Here is a 13,500-nt window from a genome sequence, read left to right as displayed (position 1 = left end):
GATGGCGAATCAGAGGCGGGGAATCAGAGGCAGGAAATCAAACATGGGGAATCAGAGGCTGGGAATCAGACGCGGAAAGTCAGAGGCGGGGATTCAGAGCTGGGGAATGAGAGGCAGGGAATCAGATATGGGGAAACAGAGGCGGGGAATAAGAGGCGGGGAAACAGTGGCGGGGAATCAGATATGGGGAATCAGAGGTCGGGAATCAGAGGTTGGGAATCAGAGGCAGGGAATCAAAGGCGGGGAATCAGAATTGGGGAATCAGAGATAGGGAATCAGAGATGGGGAATCAGAGGCGGGGAATCAGATGCGGGGAATCAGAGGTGGTGAATCAGAGCTGGGGAATAAGAGGCGGGAAATCAGTGTTGGGGAATCAGAGGCGGGGAATCAGATATGAGGAAACAGAGGCATGAAATCAGAGGCGGGGCATCAGAGGCGGGGAATCAGAGGCAGGGAATCGGATGTGCGGAATCAGAGATGGGGAATCAGAGGTGGGAATCAGAGTCCGGGAATCAGAGTTGGGGAATCAGAAGAGGGGAATCAGAGGCGGGGAAACATAGGTGGGGAATCAGATATGGGGAATCAGAGGTGGGGAATCAGAGGCGATGAATCAGAGATGGCGAATCAGAGGCGGGGAATCAGAGGCAGGAAATCAGACATGGGGAATCAGAGGCTGGGAATCAGACGCGGGGAGTCAGAGGCGGGGAATCAGAGCTGGGGAATCAGAGGCGGGGAATCAGAGTTGGGGAATCAGAGGCGGGGAATCAGATATGGGGAAACAGAGGCGGGGAATCAGAGGCAGGGAAACGGAGGCGGGGAATCAGATATTGGGAATCAGAGGCGGGGAATCAGAGGCAGGGAATCAGACGCGGGGAAACAGAGGCGGGGAATCAGAGCTGGGGAATCAGAGGCGGGGAATCAGAGTTGGGGAATCAGAGGAGGGGAATCAGATATGGGGAATCAGAGGTGGGGAATCAGAGGCGGGGTAACAGAGATGGGGAATCAGAGGCAGGGAATCACAGGCAGAGAATCAGACGCGTGTAATCAGAGGCGGGGAATCATAGTTGGCGAATCACAGGCGGGGAATAAGAGTTGGGGAATCAGAGGCGGGGAATCTGATATGGGGAATCAGAGGCGGGGAATCAGAGGCAGGGAAACAGAGGCGGGGAATCAGACATGGGGAATCAGAGGCGGGGGATCAGAGCGGGGAATCAGAGTTGGGGAATCAGAGGCGGGGAATTAGATATGGGGAAACAGAGGCGGGGAATCAGAGGCGGGGAAACAGATGCGGGGAATCAGATATGGGGAATCAGAGGTGGTGAATCAAAGGCGCTGAATCAGAGATGGGGAATCAGAGGCGGGGAATCAGAGGCAGGGAATCAAACACGGGGAATCAGAGGCGGGGAATTAGAGTTGGGGAATCAGAGGTGGGGAATCAGATATGGGGAAACAGAGGCGGTGATTCAGAGGCGGTGAAACAGAGGCGGGGAATCAGATATGGGGAATCAGAGGTGGGGTATCAGAGGTTGGGAATCAGAGGCAGGGAATCAGAGGCGGGGAATCAGAGGCGGAAAATCAGAGGCAGGGAATCAGATGTGCAGAATCAGAAATGGGGAATCAGAGGCAGGGAATCAGAGGTGGGGAATCAAACACGGGGAATCAGAGGCGCGGAATCAGAGTTGGTGAATCAGAGGCGGGGAATCAGATATGGGGAAACAGAGGCGGTGATTCAGAGGCGGTGAAACAGAGGCGGGGAATCAGATATGGGGAATCAGAGGTGGGGTATCAGAGGTTGGGAATCAGAGGCAGGGAATCAGAGGCGGGGAATCAGAGGCGGAAAATCAGAGGCAGGGAATCAGATGTGCAGAATCAGAAATGGGGAATCAGAGGCAGGGAATCAGAGGTGGGGAATCAGAGGCAGGGAATCAGAGGCCGGGAGTCAGAGGCGGTGTATCAGATATGGGGAATCAGAGGTGGGGAATAAGAGGCAGGGAATCAGATGTGCGGAATCAGAGATAGGGATTCAGAGGCAGGGAAATATAGGTGGGGAATCAGATATGGGGAATCAGAGATGGCGAATCAATGGCGCTGAATCAGAGATGGGGAATCAGAGGCGGGGAATCAGAGGCGGGGAATCAGAGTTGGTGAATCAGAGGCGGGGAATCAGATATGGGGAAACAGAGGTGGGGAATCAGAGGTGGGGAAACAGAGGTGGGGAATCAGATATGGGGAATCAGAGGTGGTGAATCGGAGGTTGGGAATCAGAGGCAGGGAATCAGAGGCGGGGAATCAGAGGCGGGGAATCAGAGGCAGGGAATCAGATGTACGGAATCAGAAATGGGGAATCAGAGGCAGGGAATCAGAGGCGGGGAATCAGAGGCGTGGAAACAGAGGCGGGGAATCAGATATGGGGAATCAGAGGTGTGGAATCAAAGGCGGTGAATCAGAGATGGGGAATCAGAGGCGGGGAATCAGAGGCAGGGAATCAGACGTGGGAATCAGAGGCGGGGAATCAGAGCTGGGGAATCAGAGGCGTGGTATCAGAGTTGGGGAATCAGCGGCGGGGAATCAGATATGGGGAATCAGAGGCGGGGAATCAGAGCTGGGGAATGAGAGGCCGGGAATCAGATATGGTGAAACAGAGGCGGGGAATAAGAGGCGGGGAAACAGAGGCGGGGAATCAGATATGGGGAATCAGAGGTCGGGAATCAGAGGTTGGGAAACAGAGGGGGGGAATCAGATATGGGGAATCAGAGGTGGGGAATCAGACGTTGGGAATCAGAGGCGGGGAATCAGTGTTTGGGAATCAGAGGAGGGGAATCAGATATGAGGAAACAGATGCAGGGAATCAGAGGCGGGGAAACATAGGCGGGGAATCAGATATGGGGAATCAGAGGTGGGGAATCAGAGGTTCGGAATCAGAAGCATGGAATCAGAGGCGGGGCATCAGAGGCGGGGAATCAGAGGCAGGGAATTGGATGTGCGGAATCAGAGATGGGGAATCAGAGGCGGGGAATGAGATATGGGGAATCAGAGGCGTGGAATCAGAGGCGGGGTAACAGAGGCGGGGAATCACATATGGGGAATCAGCGGTGGCGAATCAAAGGTGGTGAATCAGAGATGGGGAAGCAGAGGCGGGGAATCAGATTTGGGGAATCAGAGGCGGGGAATCAGATATGGGGAATCAGAGGCGGGGAATCAGACGCGGGGAATCAGAGGTGGTGAATCAGAGCTGGGGAATCAGAGGCGGGAAATCAGTGTTGGGGAATCAGAGGCAGGGAATCAGATAGAGGCATGAAATCAGAGGCGGGGCATCAGAGGCGGGGAATCAGAGGCAGGGAATCGGATGTGCGGAATCAGAGATGGGGAATCAGAGGTGGGAATCAGAGTCCGGGAATCAGAGTTGGGGAATCAGAGGAGGGGAATCAGAGGCTGGGAATCAGAGGCATGGAATCAGAGGCGGGGCATCAGAGGCGGGGAATCAGAGGCAGGGAATCGGATGTGCGGAATCAGAGATGGGGAATCAGAGGTGGGGAATCAGAGTCCGGGAATCAGAGATGTGGAATCAGAGGCGGGGAATAAGAGGCGGGGAAACAGAGGCGGGGAATCAGATATGGGGAATCAGAGGTCGGGAATCAGAGGTTGGGAATCAGAGGCAGGGAATCAAACATGGGGAATCAGAGGCTGGGAATCAGACGCGGGAAGTCAGAGGCGGGGATTCAGAGCTGGGGAATGAGAGGCAGGGAATCAGATATGTGGAAACAGAGGCGGGGAATAAGAGGCGGGGAAACAGAGGCGGGGAATCAGATATGGGGAATCAGAGGTCGGGAATCAGAGGTTGGGAATCAGAGGCAGGGAATCAAAGGCGGGGAATCAGAATTGGGGAATCAGAGATAGGGAATCAGAGATAGGGAATCAGAGGCGGGGAATCAGACGCGCGGAATCAGAGGTGGTGAATCAGAGCTGGGGAATCAGAGGCGGGAAATCAGTGTTGGGGAATCAGAGGCGGGGAATCAGATATGAGGAAACAGAGGCAGGAAACCAGAGGCGGGGCATCAGAGGCGGGGAATCAGAGGCAGGGAATCGGATGTGCGGAATCAGAGATGGGGAATCAGAGGTGGGAATCAGAGATGGGGAATCAGAGGAGGGGAATCAGAGGCGGGGAAACAGAGGCGGGGCATCAGAGGCGGGGAATCAGAGGCAGGGAATCGGATGTGCGGAATCAGAGATGGGGAATCAGAGGTGGGAATCAGAGTTGGGGAATCAGAGGCGGGGAATCAGATATGGGGAAACAGAGGCGGGGAATCAGAGGCAGGGAAACGGAGGCGGGGAATCAGATATTGGGAATCTGAGGCAGGGAATCAGAGGCAGGGATTCAGACGCGGGGAATCAGAGGAGGGGAATCATAGCTGGCGAATCAGAGGCGGGGAATCAGAGTTGGGAAATCATAGGTGGGGAATCAGATATGGGGAATCAGAGGCGGAGAATCAGAGGCGGGGAAACAGAGACGGGGAATCAGATATGGGGAATCATAGGTGGGGAATCAGAGGTGGTGAATCAGAGATGGGGAATCAGAGGTGGGGAATCAGAGGCAGGGAATCAGACGCGGGGAAACAGAGGCGGGGAATCAGAGCTGGGGAATCAGAGGCGGGGAATCAGAGTTGGGGAATCAGAGGAGGGGAATCAGATATGGGGAATCAGAGGCATGGAATCAGAGGCGGGGCATCAGAGGCGGGGAATCAGAGGCAGGGAATCGGATGTGCGGAATCAGAGATGGGGAATCAGAGGTGGGGAATCAGAGTCCGGGAATCAGAGATGTGGAATCAGAGGCGGGGAATAAGAGGCGGGGAAACAGAGGCGGGGAATCAGATATGGGGAATCAGAGGTCGGGAATCAGAGGTTGGGAATCAGAGGCAGGGAATCAAACATGGGGAATCAGAGGCTGGGAATCAGACGCGGGAAGTCAGAGGCGGGGATTCGTAGCTGGGGAATGAGAGGCAGGGAATCAGATATGTGGAAACAGAGGCGGGGAATAAGAGGCGGGGAAACAGAGGCGGGGAATCAGATATGGGGAATCAGAGGTCGGGAATCAGAGGTTGGGAATCAGAGGCAGGGAATCAAAGGCGGGGAATCAGAATTGGGGAATCAGATGCGGGGAATCAGAGTAGGGAAATCATAGGTGGGGAATCAGATATGGGGAATCAGAGGCGGGGAATCAGAGGCGGGGAAACAGGGACGGGGAATCAGATATGGGGAATCATAGGTGGGGAATCAGAGGTGGTGAATCAGAGATGGGGAATCAGAGGTGGGGAATCAGAGGCGGGGAATCAGAGTTGGGGAATCAGAGGAGGGGAATCAGATATGGGGAATCAGAGGCGGGGAATCAGAGGCGGGGTAACAGAGATGGGGAATCAGAGGCAGGGAATCACAGGCAGAGAATCAGAGCTGGGGAATCAGAGGCGGGGAATCAGAGTTGGGGAATCAGAGGAGGGGAATCAGATATGGGGAATCAGAGGCGGGGAATCAGAGGCGGGGTAACAGAGATGGGGAATCAGAGGCAGGCAATCACAGGCAGCGAATCAGACGCGGGGAATCAGAGGCGGGGAATCATAGTTGGCGAATCACAGGCGGGGAATAAGAGTTGGGGAATCAGAGGCGGGGAATCTGATATGGGGAATCAGAGGCGGGGAATCAGAGGCAGGGAAACAGAGGCGGGGAATCAGACGTGGGGAATCAGAGGAGGGGAATTAGATATGGGGAATCAGAGTTGGGGAATCAGAGGCGGGGAAACAGATGCGGGGAATCAGATATGGGGAATCAGAGGTGGTTAATCAAAGGCGCTGAATCAGAGATGGGGAATCAGAGGCGGGGAATCAGAGGCAGGGAATCAAACACGGGGAATCAGAGGCGGGGAATCAGAGTTGGGGAATCAGAGGCGGGGAATCAGATATGGGGAAACAGAGGCGGGGAATCAGAGGCAGGAAATAAGACATGGGGAATCAGAGGCTGGGAATCAGACGCGGGGAGTCAGAGGCGGGGAATCAGAGCTGGGTAATCAGAGGCAGGGAATCAGAGTTGGGGTATCAGAGGCGGGGAATCAGATATGGGGAAACAGAGGCGGGGAATCAGAGGCAGGGAAACGGTGGCGGGGAATCAGATTTTGGAAAACAGAGGCGGGGAATCAGAGGCAGGGAAACGGAGTCGGGGAATCAGATATGGGGAATCAGAGGAGGGAAATCAGAGGTTGTGAATCAGAGGCAGGGAATCAGAGGTGGGGATTCAGAGGCAGTGAATCAGATGCGGGGAATCAGAGGCGGGGATTCAGAGCTGGGGAATCAGAGCGGGGAATCAGAGTTGGGGAATCAGAGGCGGGGAATTAGATATGGGGAAACAGAGGCGGGGAATCAGATATGGGGAAACAGAGGCGGGGAATCAGAGGCGGGGAAACAGAGGCGGGGAATCAGATATGGGGAATCAGAGGTGGGGAATCAGAGGTTGGGAATCAGAGGCAGGGAATCAGAGGCGGGGAATCAGAGGCGGGGAATCAGAGGCAGGGAATCAGATGTGCGGAATCAGAGATGGGGAATCAGAGGCGGGGAATCAGAGGCCGGGAATCAGAGGCGGGGAATGAGAGGCCGGGAATGAGAGGCCGGGAATCAGAGGCCGGGAATCAGAGGCCGGGAATCAGAGGTGGGGAAAAAGAGGCAGGGAATCAGATGTGCAGAATCAGAGTTGGGGAATCAGAGGCGGGGAATCAGATATGGGGTAACAGAGGCGGGGAATCAGAGGCAGGGAAACAGAGGAGGGGAATCAGATATGGGGAATCAGAGGAGGGGAATCAGAGGTTGGGAATCAGAGGCAGGGAATCAGAGGTGGGGATTCAGAGGCAGGGAATCAGATGCGGGAAATCAGAGGCGGGAATTCAGAGCTGGGGAATCAGAGCGGGGAATCAGATTTGGGGAATCAGAGGCGGGGAATTAGATATGGGGAAACAGAGGCGGGGAATCAGAGGTGGGGAAACGGAGGTGGGGAATCAGAGGCAGGGAATCAGAGGCGGGGAATCAGAGGCAGGGAATCAGATGTGTGGAATCAGAGATGGGGAATCAGAGGCAGGGAATCAGAATCAGAAGCGGGGAATCAGAGGCTGGGAATCAGAGGCCGGGAATCAGATGCCGGGAATAAGAGGCCGGGAATCAGAGGTGGGGAATCAGAGTTGGGGATTCAGAGGCAGGGAATCAGATGCGGGGAATCAGAGGCGGGGATTCAGAGCTGGGGAATCAGAGTGGTGAATCAGAGTTGGGGAATCAGAGGCGGGGAATTAGATATGGGGAAACAGAGGCGGGGAATCAGAGGCGGTGAAACAGAGGCGGGGAATCAGAGGCGGGGAAACAGAGGCGGGGAATCAGATTTGGGTAATCAGAGGTGGGAAATCAGAGGCAGGGAATCAGATGTGCGGAATCAGAGATGGGGAATCAGAGGCAGGGAATCAGAATCAGAAGCGGGGAATCAGAGGCCGGGAATCAGAGGCCGGGAATCAGATGACGGGAATAAGAGGCCGGGAATCAGAGGTGGGGAATCAGAGTCCGGGAATCAGAGATGGGGAATCAGAGGTTGGGAATGAGATATGGGGAATCAGAGGCGGGGAATCAGAGGCGGTGAATCAGAGATGGGGAAGAAGAGGCGGGGAATCAGAGGCAGGGAATCAAACACGGGGAATTAGAGGCGGGGAATCAGAGCTGGGGAATCAGAGGCGGGGAATCAGAGTTGGGGAATCAGAGGTGGGGAATCAGATTTGGGGAAACAGAGGCGGGGAATCAGAGGCGGGGAAACAGAGGCGGGGAATCAGATATGGGGAATCAGAGGTGGGGAATCAGAGGTTGGGAATCAGAGGCAGGGAATCAGAGGCGGGGTATCAGAGGCGGGGAATCAGAGGCAGGGAATCAGATGTGCGGAATCAGAGATGGGGAATCAGAGGCAGGGAATCAGAGGCGGGGAATCAGAGGCGGGGAATCAGAGGCCGGGAATCAGAGGCGGGGAATCAGAGGCCGGGAATCAGAGGTGGGGAAAAAGAGGCAGGGAATCAGATGTGCAGAATCAGAGTTGGGGAATCTGAGGCGGGTAATCAGATATGGGGAAACAGAGGCGGGGAATCAGAGGTGGGGAAACAGAGGAGGGGAATCAGATATGGGGAATCAGAGGAGGGGAATCAGAGGTTGGGAATCAGAGGCAGGGAATCAGAGGTGGGGATTCAGATGCAGGGAATCAGATGCGGGGAATCAGAGGCGGGAATTCAGAGCTGGGGAATCAGAGCGGGGAATCAGATTTGGGGAATCAGAGGCGGGTAATTAGATATGGGGAAACAGAGGCGGGGAATCAGAGGTGGGGAAACAGAGGTGGGGAATCAGAGGCGGGGAATCAGAAGTGGGGAATCAGAGGCAGGGAATCAGATGTGTGGAATCAGAGATGGGGAATCAGATGCAGGGAATCAGAATCAGAAGCGGGGAATCAATGGCTGGGAATCAGAGGCCGGGAATATGATGCCTGGAATAAGAGGCCGGGAATCAGAGGTGGGGAATCAGAGTCCGGGAATCAGAGGTTGGGAATCAGAGGCATGGAATCAGAGGCGGGGCATCAGAGGCGGGGAATCAGAGGCAGGGAATCGGATGTGCGGAATCAGAGATGGGGAATCAGAGGTGGGGAATCAGAGTCCGGGAATCAGAGATGTGGAATCAGAGGCGGGGAATAAGAGGCGGGGAAACAGAGGCGGGGAATCAGATATGGGGAATCAGAGGTCGGGAATCAGAGGTTGGGAATCAGAGGCAGGGAATCAAACATGGGGAATCAGAGGCTGGGAATCAGACGCGGGAAGTCAGAGGCAGGGATTCAGAGCTGGGGAATGAGAGGCAGGGAATCAGATATGTGGAAACAGAGGCGGGGAATAAGAGGCGGGGAAACAGAGGCGGGGAATCAGATATGGGGAATCAGAGGTCGGGAATCAGAGGTTGGGAATCAGAGGCAGGGAATCAAAGGCGGGGAATCAGAATTGGGGAATCAGAGATAGGGAATCAGAGATAGGGAATCAGAGGCGGGGAATCAGACGCGGGGAATCAGAGGTGGTGAATCAGAGCTGGGGAATCAGAGGCGGGAAATCAGTGTTGGGGAATCAGAGGCGGGGAATCAGATATGAGGAAACAGAGGCATGAAACCAGAGGCGGGGCATCAGAGGCGGGGAATCAGAGGCAGGGAATCGGATGTGCGGAATCAGAGATGGGGAATCAGAGGTGGGAATCAGAGATGGGGAATCAGAGGAGGGGAATCAGAGGTGGGGAAACATAGGTGGGGAATAAGATATGGGGAATCAGAGGTGGGGAATCAGAGGCGATGAATCAGAGATGGCGAATCAGAGGCGGGGAATCAGTGGCAGGAAATCAGACATGGGGAATCAGAGGCTGGGAATCAGATGCGGGGTGTCAGAGGCGGGGAATCAGAGCTGGGGAATCAGAGGCGGGGAATCAGAGTTGGGGAATCAGAGGCGGGGAATCAGATATGGGGAAACAGAGGCGGGGAATCAGAGGCAGGGAAACGGAGGCGGGGAATCAGATATTTGGAATCAGAGGCGGGGAATCAGAGGCAGGGATTCAGACGCGGGGAATCAGAGGAGGGGAATCATAGCTGGCGAATCAGAGGCGGGGAATCAGAGGCTGGGAAACAGAGACGGGGAATCAGATATGGGGAATCATAGGTGGGGAATCAGAGGTGGTGAATCAGAGATGGGGAATCAGAGGTGGGGAATCAGAGGCGTGGAATCAGAGTTGGGGAATCAGAGGAGGGGAATCAGATATGGGGAATCAGAGGCGGGGAATCAGAGGCGGGGTAACAGAGATGGGGAATCAGAGGCAGGGAATCACAGGCAGAGTATCAGAGCTGGGGAATCAGAGGCGGGGAATCAGAGTTGGGGAATCAGAGGAGGGGAATCAGATATGGGGAATCAGAGGCGGGGAATCAGAGGCGGGGTAACAGAGATGGGGAATCAGAGGCAGGCAATCACAGGCAGAGAATCAGACGCGGGGAATCAGAGGCGGGGAATCATAGTTGGCGAATCACAGGCGGGGAATAAGAGTTGGGGAATCAGAGGCGGGGAATCTGATATGGGGAATCAGAGGCGGGGAATCAGAGGCAGGGAAACAGAGGCGGGGAATCAGACGTGGGGAATCAGAGGAGGGGAATTAGATATGGGGAATCAGAGTTGGGGTATCAGATGCGGGGAAACAGATGCGGGGAATCAGATATGGGGAATCAGAGGTGGTGAATCAAAGGCGCTGAATCAGAGATGGGGAATCAGAGGCGGGGAATCAGAGGCAGGGAATCAAACACGGGGAATCAGAGGCGGGGAATCAGAGTTGGGGAATCAGAGGCGGGGAATCAGATATGGGGAAACAGAGGCGGTGATTCAGAGGCGGTGAAACAGAGGCGGGGAATCAGATATGGGGAATCAGAGGTGGGGTATCAGAGGTTGGGAATCAGAGGCAGGGAATCAGAGGCGGGGAATCAGAGGCGGAGAATCAGAGGCAGGGAATCAGATGTGCAGAATCAGAAATGGGGAATCAGAGGCAGGGAATCAGAGGTGGGGAATCAGAGCCAGGGAATCAGAGGCCGGGAATCAGAGGCAGGGAATCAGATATGGGGAATCAGAGGTGGGGAATCAGAGGCAGGGAATCAGATGTGCGGAATCAGAGATGGGGAATCAGAGGCAGGGAAACAGAGGTGGGGAATCAGATATGGGGAATCAGAGATGGCGAATCAATGGCGCTGAATCAGAGATGGGGAATCAGAGGCGGGGAATCAGAGGCGGGGAATCAGAGTTGGTGAATCAGAGGCGGGGAATCAGATATGGGGAAACAGAGGTGGGGAATCAGAGGTGGGGAAACAGAGGTGGGGAATCAGATATGGGGAATCAGAGGTGGTGAATCAGAGGTTGGGAATCAGAGGCAGGGAATCAGAGGCGGGGATCAGAGGCGGGGAATCAGAGGCAGGGAATCAGATGTACGGAATCAGAAATGGGGAATCAGAGGCAGGGAATCAGAATCAGAAGCGGGGAATCAGAGCTGGGGAATCAGAGCGGTGAATCAGAGTTGGGGAATCAGAGGCGGGGAATTAGATATGGGGAAACAGAGGCGGGGAATCAGAGGCGGGGAAACAGAGGCGGGGAATCAGAGGCGGGGAAACAGAGGCAGGGAATCAGATATGGGTAATCAGAGGTGGGAAATCAGAGGCAGGGAATCAGATGTGCGGAATCAGAGATGGGGAATCAGAGGCAGGGAATCAGAATCAGAAGCGGGGAATCAGAGGCCGGGAATCAGAGGCCGGGAATCAGATGCCGGGAATAAGAGGCCGGGAATCAGAGGTGGGGAATCAGAGTCCGGGAATCAGAGATGGGGAATCAGAGGCTGGGAATGAGATATGGGGAATCAGAGGTGGGGAATCAGAGGTGGGGAAACAGAGGCGGGGAATCACACATGGGGAGTCAGAGGTGGCGAATCAAAGGCGGTGAATCAGAGATGGGGAAGAAGAGGCGGGGAATCAGAGGCAGGGAATCAAACACGGGGAATTAGAGGCGGGGAATCAGAGCTGGGGAATCAGAGGCGGGGAATCAGAGTTGGGGAATCAGAGGCGGGGAATCAGAGGTTGGGAATCAGAGGCAGGGAATCAGAGGCGGGGAATCAGAGGCGGGGAATCAGAGGCAGGGAATCAGATGTGCGGAATCAGAGATGGGGAATCAGAGGCAGGGAATCAAACACGGGGAATTAGATGCGGGGAATCAGAGCTGGGGAATCAGAGGCGGGGAATCAGAGTTGGGGAATCAGAGGTGGGGAATCAGAGGTTGGGAATCAGAGGCAGGGAATCAGAGGCGGGGAATCAGAGGCGGGGAATCAGAGGCAGGGAATCAGATGTGCGGAATCAGAGATGGGGAATCAGAGGCAGGGAATCAGAGGCGGGGAATCAGAGGCGGGGAATCAGAGGCCGGGAATCAGAGGCGGGGAATGAGAGGCCAGGAATGAGAGGCCGGGAATCAGAGGCCGGGAATCAGAGGCCGGGAATCAGAGGTGGGGAAAAAGAGGCAGGGAATCAGATGTGCAGAATCAGAGTTGGGGAATCAGAGGCGGGGAATCAGATATGGGGAAACAGAGGCGGGGAATCAGAGGTGGGGAAACAGAGGAGGGGAATCAGATATGGGGAATCAGAGGAGGGGAATCAGAGGTTGGGAATCAGAGGCAGGGAATCAGAGGTGGGGATTCAGAGGCAGGGAATAAGATGCGGGGAATCAGAGGCGGGAATTCAGAGCTGGGGAATCAGAGCGGGGAATCAGATTTGGGGAATCAGAGGCGGGGAATTAGATATGGGGAAACAGAGGCGGGGAATCAGAGGTGGGGAAACAGAGGTGGGGAATCAGAGGCGGGGAATCAGAAGTGGGGAATCAGAGGCAGGGAATCAGATGTGTGGAATCAGAGATGGGGAATCAGAGGCAGGGAATCAGAATCAGAAGCGGGGAATCAATGGCTGGGAATCAGAGGCCGGGAATAAGATGCCGGGAATAAGAGGCCGGGAATCAGAGGTGGGGAATCAGAGTCCGGGAATCAGAGGTTGGGAATCAGAGGCATGGAATCAGAGGCGGGACATCAGAGGCGGGGAATCAGAGGCAGGGAATCGGATGTGCGGAATCAGAGATGGGGAATCAGAGGTGGGGAATCAGAGTCCGGGAATCAGAGATGTGGAATCAGAGGCGGGGAATCAGAGGCGGGGAAACATAGGTGGGGAATCAGATATGGGGAATCAGAAGTGGGGAATCAGAGCCGATGAATCAGAGATGGCGAATCAGAGGCGGGGAATCAGAGGCAGGAAATCAAACATGGGGAATCAGAGGCTGGGAATCAGACGCGGGAAGTCAGAGGCGGGGATTCAGAGCTGGGGAATGAGAGGCAGGGAATCAGATATGGGGAAACAGAGGCGGGGAATAAGAGGCGGGGAAACAGTGGCGGGGAATCAGAATTGGGGAATCAGAGATAGGGAATCAGAGATGGGGAATCAGAGGCGGGGAATCAGATGCGGGGAATCAGAGGTGGTGAATCAGAGCTGGGGAATAAGAGGCGGGAAATCAGTGTTGGGGAATCAGAGGCGGGGAATCAGATATGAGGAAACAGAGGCATGAAATCAGAGGCGGGGCATCAGAGGCGGGGAATCAGAGGCAGGGAATCGGATGTGCGGAATCAGAGATGGGGAATCAGAGGTGGGAATCAGAGTCCGGGAATCAGAGTTGGGGAATCAGAAGAGGGGAATCAGAGGCGGGGAAACATAGGTGGGGAATCAGATATGGGGAATCAGAGGTGGGGAATCAGAGGCGATGAATCAGAGATGGCGAATCAGAGGCGGGGAATCAGAGGCAGGAAATCAGACATGGGGAATCAGAGGCTGGGAATCAGACGCGGGGAGTCAGAGGCGGGG

The sequence above is a fragment of the Narcine bancroftii genome (assembly GCF_036971445.1).
Source record: "Narcine bancroftii isolate sNarBan1 chromosome 1 unlocalized genomic scaffold, sNarBan1.hap1 SUPER_1_unloc_1, whole genome shotgun sequence".
NCBI classification, from domain to species: domain Eukaryota; kingdom Metazoa; phylum Chordata; class Chondrichthyes; order Torpediniformes; family Narcinidae; genus Narcine; species Narcine bancroftii.
This window is presented reverse-complemented; position numbering follows the sequence as displayed.